This window comes from Nothobranchius furzeri, chromosome 12 (assembly GCF_043380555.1).
Source record: "Nothobranchius furzeri strain GRZ-AD chromosome 12, NfurGRZ-RIMD1, whole genome shotgun sequence".
NCBI classification, from domain to species: Eukaryota; Metazoa; Chordata; class Actinopteri; order Cyprinodontiformes; family Nothobranchiidae; genus Nothobranchius; species Nothobranchius furzeri.
Window position 1 is genome coordinate 12,298,131 of NC_091752.1, and position 13,890 is coordinate 12,312,020.

The 13,890-nt window shown below is 40.4% G+C and overlaps 1 long non-coding RNA gene across 1 annotated transcript; it reads right to left on the reverse strand.

Annotated features, from left to right (window-relative positions):
• Positions 1–10,807: 10,807 nt before the first annotated feature.
• On the reverse strand, positions 10,808–12,683 carry LOC139062066 (uncharacterized). The gene is made up of 2 exons (XR_011515653.1): positions 11,532–12,683; positions 10,808–11,311 (listed from the first exon to the last, which is right to left on the reverse strand). It is a non-coding gene; the product is annotated as an uncharacterized lncRNA (long non-coding RNA).
• Between the last annotated feature and the right edge of the window lie 1,207 nt (positions 12,684–13,890).

The following is a 13,890-nucleotide window of genomic DNA, read 5'->3' on the forward strand; positions in this document are numbered from 1 at the left end:
AATTCTTTTTAAAAAACTTACTCAAGTAAAAGTAAAAGTACAGATTTTAAAAACAACTTAAAAAGTATAAATATACAAAAAAGCTACTCAATTACAGTAACGTGAGTAAATGTAATTCGTTACTTTCCACCTCTGCTCTGTCCCACATTTGGCAAGTTGGGATCTGGTCAGTTGCACCTGTCCTTTGGCATTCCCTCCCCATCGCCATACAGCAGTCGTCATCGATCCCGTTCTTCAAGTCAAGACTTAAGACTCATTTTTAATACTTGGCTTTTGGTGAATGATCATGTTTTATGCTTGGTTTTACTGCTTATTAATTTTTGGTTGAACTGTTTTCTTATGAGCCGTTGTAAGGTGCTTTGGTCGGCTCTCACGCTGTGCTGAAATGCGCTGTTACAAATAAACTGGTATGGTTTTTAGAAACCCGTGGATCAACCTGCCATCCCATATTGAGCAGTGCATTCGGTTCCTCTTATTCAATAAATATTTTCTTTACCTTGTGTAGTCTTGTGTGAATCTGCACGCCGTGGGTCAGAAAGCTACCCTCCATCATGACAACATGACCCTGTTTTATTGGAGGGGTGCGACGCTAATCCTGCACCATAAGCTAGCCCTTCCCTTGGTCATGTGGAACAGTTTGTAATGTATGCAAGCAGTTGAAGGTACTTCCTGGTTACGCACACACCTGACATGCAGTTCATCCTGGAGCTCCTTTGACTTGCACTTTGACTAGGACATGACTCGCTGCTGCCATAATTACTCTTTGTCCATAAGGCACTGAATGGCCTCGCACCCTACATATCAGACCTGCTCACGCACCTGGAGCAGTATCGTGTAACGGGGAGAATTTCTTGTTATAACGTCTTAGCTTTTTGACCAGAGACACAATGGTAGCTTTAGCTAACCTGTATGTAGGTCAAAGGTTAACATCTGTAGCTCAGAAACACATGTAGCTAATCACGGCTCCTTTAAGAAATGATTGAAAGCTCTGCTCCCTGTTAGCAGATTTAGTTACAGCTGATGTTCATAGGTACTGAAGACAGGGTCCTTTATAGGGCGCTAGTTTAAATTCAGCCCCAGGGTGTTATTGTGGTGTAAAACAAAAGTGTTTTTCTGTTGTCACAATTTTCTAAAATATTTATTTTCATGCAGAAAATCAAAGAAAGCCAAGTGACCAAATGCAGACGTTGGCCTGTTCTGGTAAAAGAAATGTCAAAATAAAACACATGAACAAGTTACAGAAACAGTATTTTTGTGTAATAAAGATCATTATAAGCCCCTTCAGAATAATCTAGCTAATTGTACAACATGACATCACTGTAGAATAATACAGAATGTCTTAATTACTATATGTTTTATAAAAACACATTACTGTAGAACATTTATGAGAAGTTACTGAACAATAGATACAATTTCTGCTCAAATATAGATTATTAGAATATTTTATATTTGAGGATCTACCTGTGGGTCATCTTCCTCCCCCTCATCATCATCATCATCACTAATGGTGAGATGTGCTGGCAGAATAACTGTCCTCTGTTTTTTATATAAATCTTAGTTTAAAACTACTAAATGTATTCATCATTATAATTGTTATTATTACTGTAACTATGATTATGAAGCTACTGTAGAAAAAATTATAGATTTGACCTAAAATACACACAACACATGTATCCTTATTTAGCACGTGTGACGTGAGCGTTTCATAAACCTAACATTGTTAGTTTTAGAGATCTGACCGTAAACACGAGAGGAGACTGAGATGTTTTCTGGCTCTGCAGACACACCAGTGTTTGGAGCACCGTGGCCCCACGCTGACTGGTGGAGTGGTGCGAACTGTGACTAGCTTCATCCCTGATTATTGGTTGGGTGAAACCCCATAATTCTAAGAGTCCGTGAAAAGTCACGCTAGCATCTTTTATGATGTGAGTGGAAATGTTTAATTACAGATGTTGGCCCTTTAAAGGGTTAATCTGATTCAGTTTTCTTGTATTATTATTGTCTTTCTTTATTTGAGGTTTCCAGAAGCAGGGATTGCCACATCCAGCTTAAAGTTAGTCCAGATTACTCCAGGTACGTGTGAGAACTGGTGAGCACTCTGCCTAATAAACTCTGGTTTAAAGCTCCTGAAAAACAAAGATGGAAACATGTTGATGCTGGGAAGGCTGGTGTTCAGTGTTAAGCCTAATTCATGCTTCTCCTTCAGCTCCAAAAGGGAGAGACACGCACGCACGGACAAAGACGTTTTGCCCTCATACTTCTCCGTCTCCTGGGCCCGCCAGGACAACAGAGGGCGTTGCGCTGTTTTGTGGTATACTGTCATGTATCGGTCCAAGATAGTGTGTTTATATTGTGTTTTTTGTATAGAAGAGACTTTTTAACAAAGACACATTTGTCTCTCATCCTCCTCCACCTCTTCATGTGCTCGCCACCTCTAAACCCATGTTTCCTGTCATTTCCATCCACAAATAAAACGCTTGCTGCACATCTTTTCACTCCTCCAGTCACGGGGGAATTAAACGTTCATATTTTTTAGAGTTTTTTTCTAGAGGTATTCTTCAAGCTTCTCCATGTCTGCCGCTAGTTATCCTCGGCTCTTTATGTTTTTGAGGGAGCAATGGCGGTGGTGTAGACGACAGCGGCGTCCTGACCAATCACAAGCTTGCGTTGTCCGTCTCGACGGGCGTATAGTGAGAAAACAGACCTCGACTCCGTCCGTCCTTTCGGAGCTCTCCAGCAGGCCCGCAAGGATGGATAATGGCGTTGCGTGTATCCACACTGATGCAGACATAGTATCGCAAACCTTAGGGATCACAATTCGTCCACTTTTGAGCAAGTTTGGTTATTTAACAACGTCTAAATCGCCCTCTTTAAACTTAAAATGCCAAAAAAGTGGCGAGAATCCCTTCAGAACGCCGTATTGCACGCCATCTTCATGTAGTCTTTCAGAGCGCAGTAAAAAACAACGTTCTTTCTAGTCAGTGAACGCCAAACTGTAGGCACTTTTAGCGCATCCTTAGAATGGCGTAAAAGTCGGCGTTTTGCAGGCACCTCCCAAAGGTTTTCTCAGCCACTTATTTTAAACTTTGATCGCCCAATCCACAATGAGAAAATACAGACCGTACTAGTTCATCCTAGATGCTATTTCCTGGTTTCCTGAAGATGCTATGTTATGCTTAAATTCACCAAAATGACCTCATATATAGTACTGATTGTTGCATTAGCTCATGTTAAACATGATTTTATTACTGCTACTGGCATTGATATTAATAAAATGAAGACATTGTCACAATCTGTCCCTCTTAAATAAACAATGATAAAACACGGACTGATGTGATCAGACTTGTATCAGTTGCATGTATTCACCACTGGGGGCACCCAGACGTAAGCCAAAAGCCACGGGGGGATTTTTCAAAGTGTTTTTATTTGTTAGGAATGTAAAATGACTTTCTTCATATTTAAATTTTCTGATTATATGTAAAAGTAAATAAAAACGAATAAAATAACTAATGGAATGAACCTGTTATTTACATATCTGATATTTTCAGAAATTCAAGATAAAAGATTTCATTGCACAGGTGTACAACAAAGTTGTCTTTGTGCTCACTAAAGACAGCTCATAAGGGTGTAGTAAAATATAAGGACAATTTAAAACCCACACTGAGAGCCCATGAGACAGATCCCTGTGTTGTAATTTCCTTCTGTAATTTTGTAAATAACATGTCTGTGTAGCTAAAACAAATGTAACTGTCATGTTTTCAGCCTCTTGCCCAGCACTCCCTTGAACCCTTAGGTGTTTAATCTCAGTAGGACCTTCCTGGTTAAACAGTGGGTCAAGTGTGCCTCAGAGTCCTTCTCCACCCACGTATCAATTTTAAAAACTGCAACATTAGTAGGCGTTGCCTGGCGGACCGAGAGGGCGGAGCCGCGGCAGTGACGAAGACGATGGGTAACGAGACGATGCTAGCTCCCTTCACTCTGAGCAGTCATTAGAAGTGGAGGACGTGTTGGATAATTTCTAATATTACTCCCATATTTCCTCAAAGACATACTAAGCACACCCAGAGGGATTAGATTCATAATTTGGTAAATTGTAAACAACCCTTAAACAGACAACACATACTCTGCAAAGCGTGATACTTTGCAGAGGGTGAGAATCAAACACACCAGACAAGAGCTAGTTTCCTCTCACACTGAGCTGAGAACTCTGGAGAGCATATAATGGCACGAACACACCCATACATTCCTCAAAAACTCCCTTGGTCCTAAGAATCTACAGGAAACAAAAGGGATTCTTCAGATACTAGATCAACGAGTCTCTTGAGCCCACTTCAGACAGGCCACGAAAAACGGAAATGTTCCGGACTCTGTCCGTAAGACCTTTGTGTCTGAATACAAACATCCGGATAACGTGTTCCGGAATTTAACCGGACGAAGCCCCTAGTAACAGGTCCGGACTTGTTACGGACAGGGTGGCTGCTTCAGACTGGTGAGGTAGAGTTCCGGACAAGGGGGAGGGGGAGGAGGAGGGGACCGGGGGACGCTGTGCGCACCTAGATAGCCCGCTGCTGTAGCATGCGGCGAACCACGGCAGCTCGCCTCCTACGGTACCGCCTAGACGCGCGACGGAGCGCTTCACACCGCTTCAGTGATTCCTTTAACCATTGAGCTTCATCATCCAGGTCTCTTATGCGTCTTCGTGTGCGCAGAATTATGCTTAAGCGCCTCGTGATTTTTATCTTGAGAGGCGCTATAGAAATGATATTTTCTTCTTCTTCTTTTTTGTTAGGTTTTTACCTAACAATCCCCCCTGTTCAAACAGAGTTCACCTCAAATAATTATAACAATGAAGAATAACACAATCTGAGTGGATAACAAGAACATCAAACAACAATGGTTACAGAAACTGTAATTTACATTGTTGAAATCATAATGAAACTAACTTTACCAGGTAATATACTAATTTTGTCTCAGGAGAGTATATTGATCTAAGACATTCATCATCAGTTTGCGAGCTAATACCAGTTACCAGATACTAGCTAACTCATAAAACTCCAGGATCCGCCAGTCGATTCGTTGAATTTCAGGAAGTTGCTAGAGGGGGAAAGTTAATGCAAAATGTCAATGTACACAGCTCTAATTGTGGCAGAGCTGAGGTCAAAAGGGCTTGTCCGTGGACTGGAAAGTGTTGTTTGAGCAAAACAATGCCTTCGTCAGGATGGTGTTGCACTGTCGCCGAGATGAAACAGAAAGGGCAAAAGGTCATCACAGACCCAGACTCTCTTACTTCAGCCACCAAATGTCCTCGTAGGGACGCCCGTCCTCATGTGACATGAGGCGGGGGGGCAGGGAGCCAATCTGCACTTTGGGCCACACCAGTTGTGTGGCAGGAGAGAGAACCAATCCGAGCAAAAGATGTGCGTTACAGCAACTTTGATGATGTTACAGCAGCACGGGATCCAGTGACGGTTGGGACGGTGAGGGGATGTCTCTTTGGACAAGGAGCCATGAAACCAGACGGGAGATTTGGGGTACTGGATCTTGACATCGTTGGAGGCAGGTCACAACATCGTGTGAATGGACCCAGGAGGGGTCTCAAACACCAGATGTTGTTTCCGTTGTTCCTCCCAACTGCTGCTGTTTCCTTTCGTTCCATCAGATGCTGAGGGGCGGTTTCAGGGCAAAGTGCGATCCCCCACCATCAGCAGTGACATGGTGGACGGGACCTGCAAGCTTAAGGCAGATCGTTTACTTATCTGCCGTCCTCTGTGAGCCCGCATGCGTTCCATCAGAAGATGGTCAGTCGTAGTGCCCCTCTCAGCAGTATGCAGCAGCGGGAGGGATAAGATGAGTGACCTTGATGCCTCATCTTGGTAGAAGCACGTGCACCCCCAATCTCCTTGGTTTCATGGTCTGTGGCGAGAAAGCACACACGGATCTGCAAGTTCACTGTGGCTTTTTGACATCTTCAGCAACAACCATCCAATATACTTTTTGACCGGTCCAGTTTGGACCCCTCAATGGGGCCGACATTTACTAGAAATTTACCAGCGTAGTCCATATGGTATCATCCTAAGCTAAAATCAAGATCACACACATGTGAGGTCAGCATACAAACAAAATACTGAGATAGACAGAAAATGCCCTGAGACATCCTTTTATGAATTAAAAAGAACCATAAAATATAAATAAAAACCTCGCACTGCGTTCCCCCTGAACGTAAACGTTTGAGCAGCAAAAGATAAAATAATAAAAATAAACACGTCATATCAAAAAGACCTGAGTAAGGCAACCCATTAGTGAGCTAGCATTATGGCTCAGTTCAAAGTATATTCATTAACCCAGGATCTATGATATACTCAACTACCCTACACCAGTAATTTATATAACCCATCAATGGTTGACAAGACTTATTTAACAGGAAGTTTCTAAGGTTTATGAAAGGTCCGAACACCTTTTTGTAAAAACAGCTAGTCAAATCATTATAGCCAGAAATCCCAACTGGGAAAAGAGTCTGCTTATGGCAGGAAAAAACTGTCTCAGCAAAAGAAAAGAACAGAGGTTGAACCATGAACCTCGGAAGACATCTGTTGTTTTAACAGGCTGGAATCACTGCGTTTGCTTCAGAATGGACCAAAGGCCAAAATAACAAAGAAAAGCCTAGCTCTCAATAACCCTTGAAGCACCATGTATCTGCCTGGCTTATTCAAAACAAGCAAAAGGTTCAACAGAAAATGGCAGTCCACTCTTACTGTTGCAGTGCTATAACAAACTTCACTGAGCAAAACTAATAATCAGAAGATAGTTGAGGATATTAATGGTTTGCTGGTATAACCCAAACATGCACTGCATTGTGCAGAATTCTATCACCAAAGAAAATAACCCAATAAAATAAAACTGCATAATTGAAACAATAATACAGAATATGGTGACATTAGCTTAAATTTGGGGATAGGCTACAAACCAAAGAATGTGTGTATGTATATATATATATATATATATATATATATATATACACACACATATATATTCCAAAAAACCAGCCGCTTATTGGAAAGGTCAGGTGAGCTTGAGGTGACCCCCCAGGCAGCAACAATTACCTGGGGCAAGACACCAGTGAATGGAAAGAAACCTAGGGCACTGTATGTACCACAGCTAAAGAAAGGCAGCTTGCATCAAAGAGAAGGTCGTATGAACGCCAATAAAATGTGTCTTTAGATTCAGTCAGAAAAGGACTTCAGTAGCACATTTCACTTACAACTGATACATGTCTATATATTATCATCAATGTTCTAAAGCATTGAAACTATAATTTATTATCAGTAAACCTTATGCATGCCCTTGCATATGTTACTAATGCAAGTGCAATGATTACAATGGCACATCTGCAAAAAATGCTTGCTGGAAAAATGTTTCTGTTTACTGATTTAGCAAAGCAAACTGGAAGAGCTCCAGTACTTTCTAATATGAAAAGTATCAGAAATACAATCAGACTGCTTATGAGAGCGTATATAAAAATGGTCCCTTCAGATTTGACAAACATTCCTCCGTTTCATCCTCGCACACTCTCACAGAGATTCTCGGCCAAGTCACACACTCAAAGTCCCAGTCACACACACACACCGACGCTCAGAACTGCAGTCGAGCCTTCCACACACACACACATATGAACACACCCACTCAGAACTGCATCCGAACCTTCCACACACAACATTCCTAAAATCCTGAGACACGCATACCTACACCCACGTACCAGAACAAGACCTGCAGGCTTTCACACACATAAACACAATGAGTCGGCAGACAGCCGGGGCTTTTCCTTTTAACACTTTTGCACAGACTTAAAACCACAACACAACACAGACGTCCGATGTCCGTGATGGGACAGCCGACACCAATATGTCAGCAACGAATCAAGATCTGCACAACCAGAAGTGGCAATCCTGACCACTCAGAACTGGAACGCATCCCACAATGCCAGCAGCACAACAAATCACAAATAACACACAGCAAGGGCAAATTTAGACCAACTTGGGAGTCTTTGACCAATTGTAACGGTGATTAATTTTGCCTTTGCCCCCAAAATGTCCTGAAACGGCACTGGGTGTGTGACTGAGTTTTGAAGGTGATCTGAATTGTATCAGATGTATAATTATTACATGTGTATAACTTATTGTTTTATACAGATAAAAATGTGTAGTGGAGATAAATCTACCTACATTTTACTTTTCAACACTTTGTTTTGTTTTCTTGTTTTTATTTAACTATTTTCTTGTCCTGTCTGTCTCTCATCTTCCTGCATCTCCTCTAAACTCTCCAGAAAATCTGCTGCCTGGAACTTTTTCACCTCATCAGTTACTTTTGAGCAGATCAAAGGGATCTCCTGACCACAAAGCAGAGAGTGCATTTCAGTGCTCCATCAGTGAGGTGAAATCACCGCAGCGCAGGTGATGAGCTCCGCAGTAGCAGAGCGCTTCAGGCACAAATAAGACAGAAAGAAGAGAACATGTGCGGACATGAACGATCGTGTGTTAATTATAGTTTTTTGGTTTCGCCACTTTGAGAATGGACCGTGCGCTGGAAGCAGCAGCCTGGAGCGCTGCGCAACAACGGATCAGCGCTGTGCCGCTGTCTGTGCTCTCTGCTCAAAAGAGTCCATAAATGATGTACTATAGGTAGAAGACTTTTTTTTCCGGCTCCCCTGGATGTGTAGGACAAACAGCTCCCCCATAATTCGATCCCTGCTCCTGGATGATGAAAATATATGTAACTCTCATATAAGCTCTTTTATTATTCATTGTTATATGATACTTTTTTCATTATGGAATCATGTTATAATATCAAAGGCCTCTTTGTGCTTCTCTCCTGCATGAGCTCTAAACAGCTGCAGGAACTCCAAAAGGGAGTGAAAGTGTTCCTTCCTTCAGTTCCTCAATACAAGAACAACTGTCTTTGTTAGCAAAGGATGTTGCAGGATGTGTCCTGGTCATCTCAAGGTTGCATGTCCTTGGGATGAATTGGTCTTTCATTAACAAGGCTATTAGCTGACGTGCGTCTACAGGTGCAGGTGGCAGAATTACGTGTGTGTATGGCAAACTGCGTATGTTACATTCCTGTGCTTTTCAATAAAAATCAGCCGTTTCAGCAGAACGGCGAGAGTCTGTCCGAAGCAACTGACAGGAGCAGATCGCGGGACCTGCTGAATGTTGCAAAGGCTCTCCCCCTCATGAGCGGTGAAAACAGTGACTGGACTTCTGATCATTTGTCTCCTCATTCTGCCAACTCAAAAGGTGTTTAACTCCATCTTCTCCGTACCCGTGCTTGGTCTAACAGCAGAAAGACCAACAAATTTGGCGTCACGAACAGGATTTTTTCTTTTTGAAGAAAAAGGAGTTTTTGGAGGACAATTTGACCAACCGACCCAGTGAACGATCTTGGCACAGAACACCGCGGTGGAAAACAAGGTGAGCAGAACCTTATTTCTAAAAACTGCTCATTGGATTTATCCAAAGCCTTTGTGTCCAGAATCATAGTAGCTGTGGTCCTAAAATAATAGTTGGAGAAGAAAGTGGAGACAAGTGCAGAAAAATAAGAGATTTTTTGTAATGGTTTAATGGTAAAATAAGATAAGGATTTTACAATGGTTTAATGATAAATGAGATAAGGAAATAGTACAGAAGAGGGATGGAGGGCCAGGGTTATTAGAAGAGCCCTAAAGTTCCATTTTCCAGGTCGTGGCTGACCACACTATTTGCTGACGAGCGAATAGAAAATATAACGAGGTTATATTAAGCTAGGGTAGGGCCTTAGGGGTGGGAACCCTAAAATACTGCAGGTCAGGGACCTGGTTCGGGTTAAGGCCCTGGGAGGCTAAAGAGAGCTCCCTAAATTTTGAAGCACAGGTCAAGGACCTGGTTTAGGTTAAGGCCCTGGGAGGCTAAAGAGAGCTCCCTAAATTTTAAAGTACAGGTCGAGGACCTGGTATGGGTTAAGGGCCTGGGAGGCTAAAGAGAGCTCCCTAAATTCGAAAGGTCGAGGACCTTTGCATGAGATGAGAAAAATGTTCTAAGGTAACTGTTTTTGCATAAAATGAGCAATGTTTAAAATATGACAAGCAGCCCAGTTGAAGCCACGAGAAATAAGGTTTTATTGAGAAAGTCAGCAGAAAAGGCGATGAAGGAAAAAGGGGTAGATGTTAACAGTAGAGGTAACTGGAGCAAGATTTGGGAAGTGAAGGCTGCAGAATCGAGAGAAAAAGGCACAGCTGTAGACAAGCTTCACTGTGTGTGTAAGCTGAGTTCAGCCTGTGTGTGTGAGGTGCAGCAAGAGGCTGCTTACGGCTCTGGATTGAAAGTGCAGCACTAGGAGAGTGCAGAATGCAGAGCAGAGTTTTGGGAGCTCCGTGTGTGTGTGTGTGTACAGCGCTGGATGTGTGTGTGAAGGCCTGATGCGGTACCAGAAAATAAATAAATAAGATAAATGAGAGCTTTAAAAAGTTGCAACTCTTATATGTAAATTACACTGCAGTGCTAAAATTAATGTTTGGAGCTACGCAAAATTCAAATTCTGCAACCCTGTTCTGATCAGTCTTTGAACAGAACACCATAAGTTAATAAATAAAAGGTTTTTAAAGTAACATATGTATATGTATGTGTGTATGTATGTATATGTGTATACATTTATATACATATGTAGTGTACAAGCGTGATAATCATTTGTGTGCGGGGCAGCATGTGAGGGACCCCGATCTGGGGGTTAAGTGGCCTGGAGATAAAAAAGGAAAAAAAAAACCAATAAGAAATGCAAGTAAGGTTGTATATGACAGCTTTATTTCAGAAATATATGGATATACATATACATAAAGTCAGATAGCTGCTAAACAGTAAAATCAAAACAGATCTGCAGAAAATAAATATATAAACTATTCCTCAGAGCGCTCACAAAAAATTGCAATTGGATTTGCTCTAATGTTACATAAGGCCTGCTTAAAAGTATAGTAAGCATTAAATTCTGAAAATAACCAGTGCAGTGTTAAATAAATTCTGTGCTTAAAATATTATATATATATAGAGAGAGAGAGAATAAATAAGTGACGGACTGACTTACTTTAAAAAAAAAAAAAAAGACTGTGACAAACAAAGAATGTCTCTGTGCCTTGTGAATGAGTGAATGCGTGTCTTCTTGCATGAGAAGTAAATGCTGCTTTCGCTGGATCTTCTCCTGAATTACTCAGTTTTTAATAGAGGGAGCAGCTGCTTGAGAAACAGGGTGCGGTCCATGTTTTTGCTAGACGGTTATTTAGTTCAAGAGACTGTAAAAACAATAGAAAAAGAATTTATCGTTAGTGTGATGACAAGAAAATCCTTTAAAATACAAAAGTTGTATGGTTGTGGTTATAAAGGAAGTATTTTGTCTGATTAAGGGCCGTGAAGTCAGCTGGACTCTGTCGCTCTCTCTGTTTTTCTGTGTAACATGCAGTTTTAAGCAATTTGTGACTTTAGAAAGGATATTTTTCGGTGTTTTGGACGTACCTTAAGGCTTCTGGTTAGGGTATTCAGGAGATCCTTCCTCTCGGACAGATTTAGTGAGAATGACTGGAGTTTCAGCCTGGGGACCTGACTCCACCCACTTTTACACACAAGAATCCCATAGTCTAAAAATAGCACAGGGTGCTGCGAAAAGCAGCTCTGAACTTCTCAGGATCATCTTTATGAAAACCATAAAATTAACAAATAATCAGTCAAGAAATAAAATATTTGTTAAATCTTGCTATAAAACAAAATCCAATAATTGTCTTGCCTCAACATTAAGAACCATTAACGTTAATGGCTGGATTTTGGGACGCTGAATAATGAAAAAACAGATAAACTAAGTATTATTTCCTGTAACCTGGCTAGAAACTGTACCAGGCTGTTTTGAGTTAAAAACTGGTAGTTATTTTCCTAAAATAAAAATAGATAAATAAAAAATGAAAGGAGGGATCTTGCATTTGGGATAGATTGTGCCTAATGTTTAAAACCTGTGTAGAACTGATTTGATGATTCAGAACAAATTGTGCATAGGAAGTAGTCTAGATTTACCTTTGAGTCAATAAAGTTGACTAATTATTAGAAACCATTGTTGATTTTGATTTGTAAAAAGAGAAAGTTCTGTCATTTCAACCCAATCAACATATTTAAGGAAAACGTTTGCTGTGCATTGTGGCGGGCATGAACTTTACTGGGTGGGCCTGTCACAACCAGCTGCAAAGAATGTTTGGCTCTGACTTCTATACAAAGAGAACCTGGAAGCCCTCACCAAAAACTGTGACTTATAACATCAAGACGGGGAGCACTACAAGATGGACAAAGAGGCAGAAACTTATTTGCCCTGCTGCTGATGAAACAAAGTACAAAAGGGGGAGCATGTGTGCTAACATGTGAACTTTAATCAATGACGGTGGTCATCCTGGACTTACAAAGAGAGGCTCAAAAGAGACTGTTTCCTATGGTTACACCCAGTAAAAGAGTGCTTGCTGCAGTCAGGTAATGAACAAGGCTTTTTGGCAACAACCAGTTGAATTGATGAAATGTCAGAACTGTGGAAAATTTACTAAACTACTGTAGAACATAGTTAACTGAGATAGTTAGCCTAAAAAAAAGATAATAATAATAACAATAAATAAATAAACAATAGGATTAGTAACCTGGATTTCAGCCCAACTCACCATTGGACGTCAATATAATCTTTATTGTCTTAGGATTCTCAGCTGCAGCGGACATGCAGTAAAGCCTTATTTTCTTTTCAAAACGGAATACATCAGCGTTATCACTTATTTTCATTGGTTAAGGAAACGGTGTCTATTTATAAGTCTAGGAGAACGCTTTAGGCTTCAACAGTTCTCTCCTTCGAGCAAACATGCGCAAATTTCCAGACAGTTTATAGTAACGTTCCATCCCATTCCATTCATTGCATAAAAATAAACATTAAATGAATAATTTGGCATTCAGCTGACTAAATGATTCATGGAACATCTCATCCGAGACAACAGTGTTGTTTCAGCTCCGTTGAGTTTCCCAACAGATCTAGCCAAACCTAGCTGATCCTATATTTTTCTATCAGCTGTAAGTTCTAACGTAGAAAATAATGTTACAAAAATATTGAATAATGGTACCCCTCATTCGATAAAAATTATGTTCACATTTTTATCTTGTGAAATCTTTAACATAATATTTTTAATTGGCCTTTTTGACGACAATTGGCTAAAAAGTCTTTAAGATTATCATCACAGGATGGCATGATAAATAAGTAAATAACATAAATAAATAAATAGATAAAAATAAGAGAGAAAAAGCAAAATTAATTAAATGAAACGTAATAGTAATAAAACGTTAAATTGATCTAAAATCTGTCATTCAGTGCCACTGGAAAAAGGAAGAGGATAGGGGAGTATTTCTTAGCACAAATCACGTTATTGATTTAGCAATGCAGCTTAATTTCAGACGCTTTAAGGATGATACTAACTTGTGTTATAGATGGAGAAGTAGCACAGAAACACACTTCTAGATGAGGAGATAAGGAAAAAAACTGCTGATTACAAATACTATGCACAAACAAACCTGTAACTGCAGTTTCGTTATTTATGAATTAACCTTAAGTAGTGAATTAATTCTTAGGATTTCTTGTGCGAGTAGTGTTCTTAAAAAAGAAAGAAAGAAAGAAAGAAGGTAAGAAAGACAGGTAGTTTAGGTAAGGGACAACCTGAAACTATTCGGTTGAATTGATAGTAAAAGTGGTTGTCCTAATTTCTAATTGGAGAGATCACACCGCAACATGAGTTTAGAACGGCAGTTATGGGAAGTTTTGTTGGATTAATTTGATTACACGCTTTAGGTCTTATTTTTTTCTTTC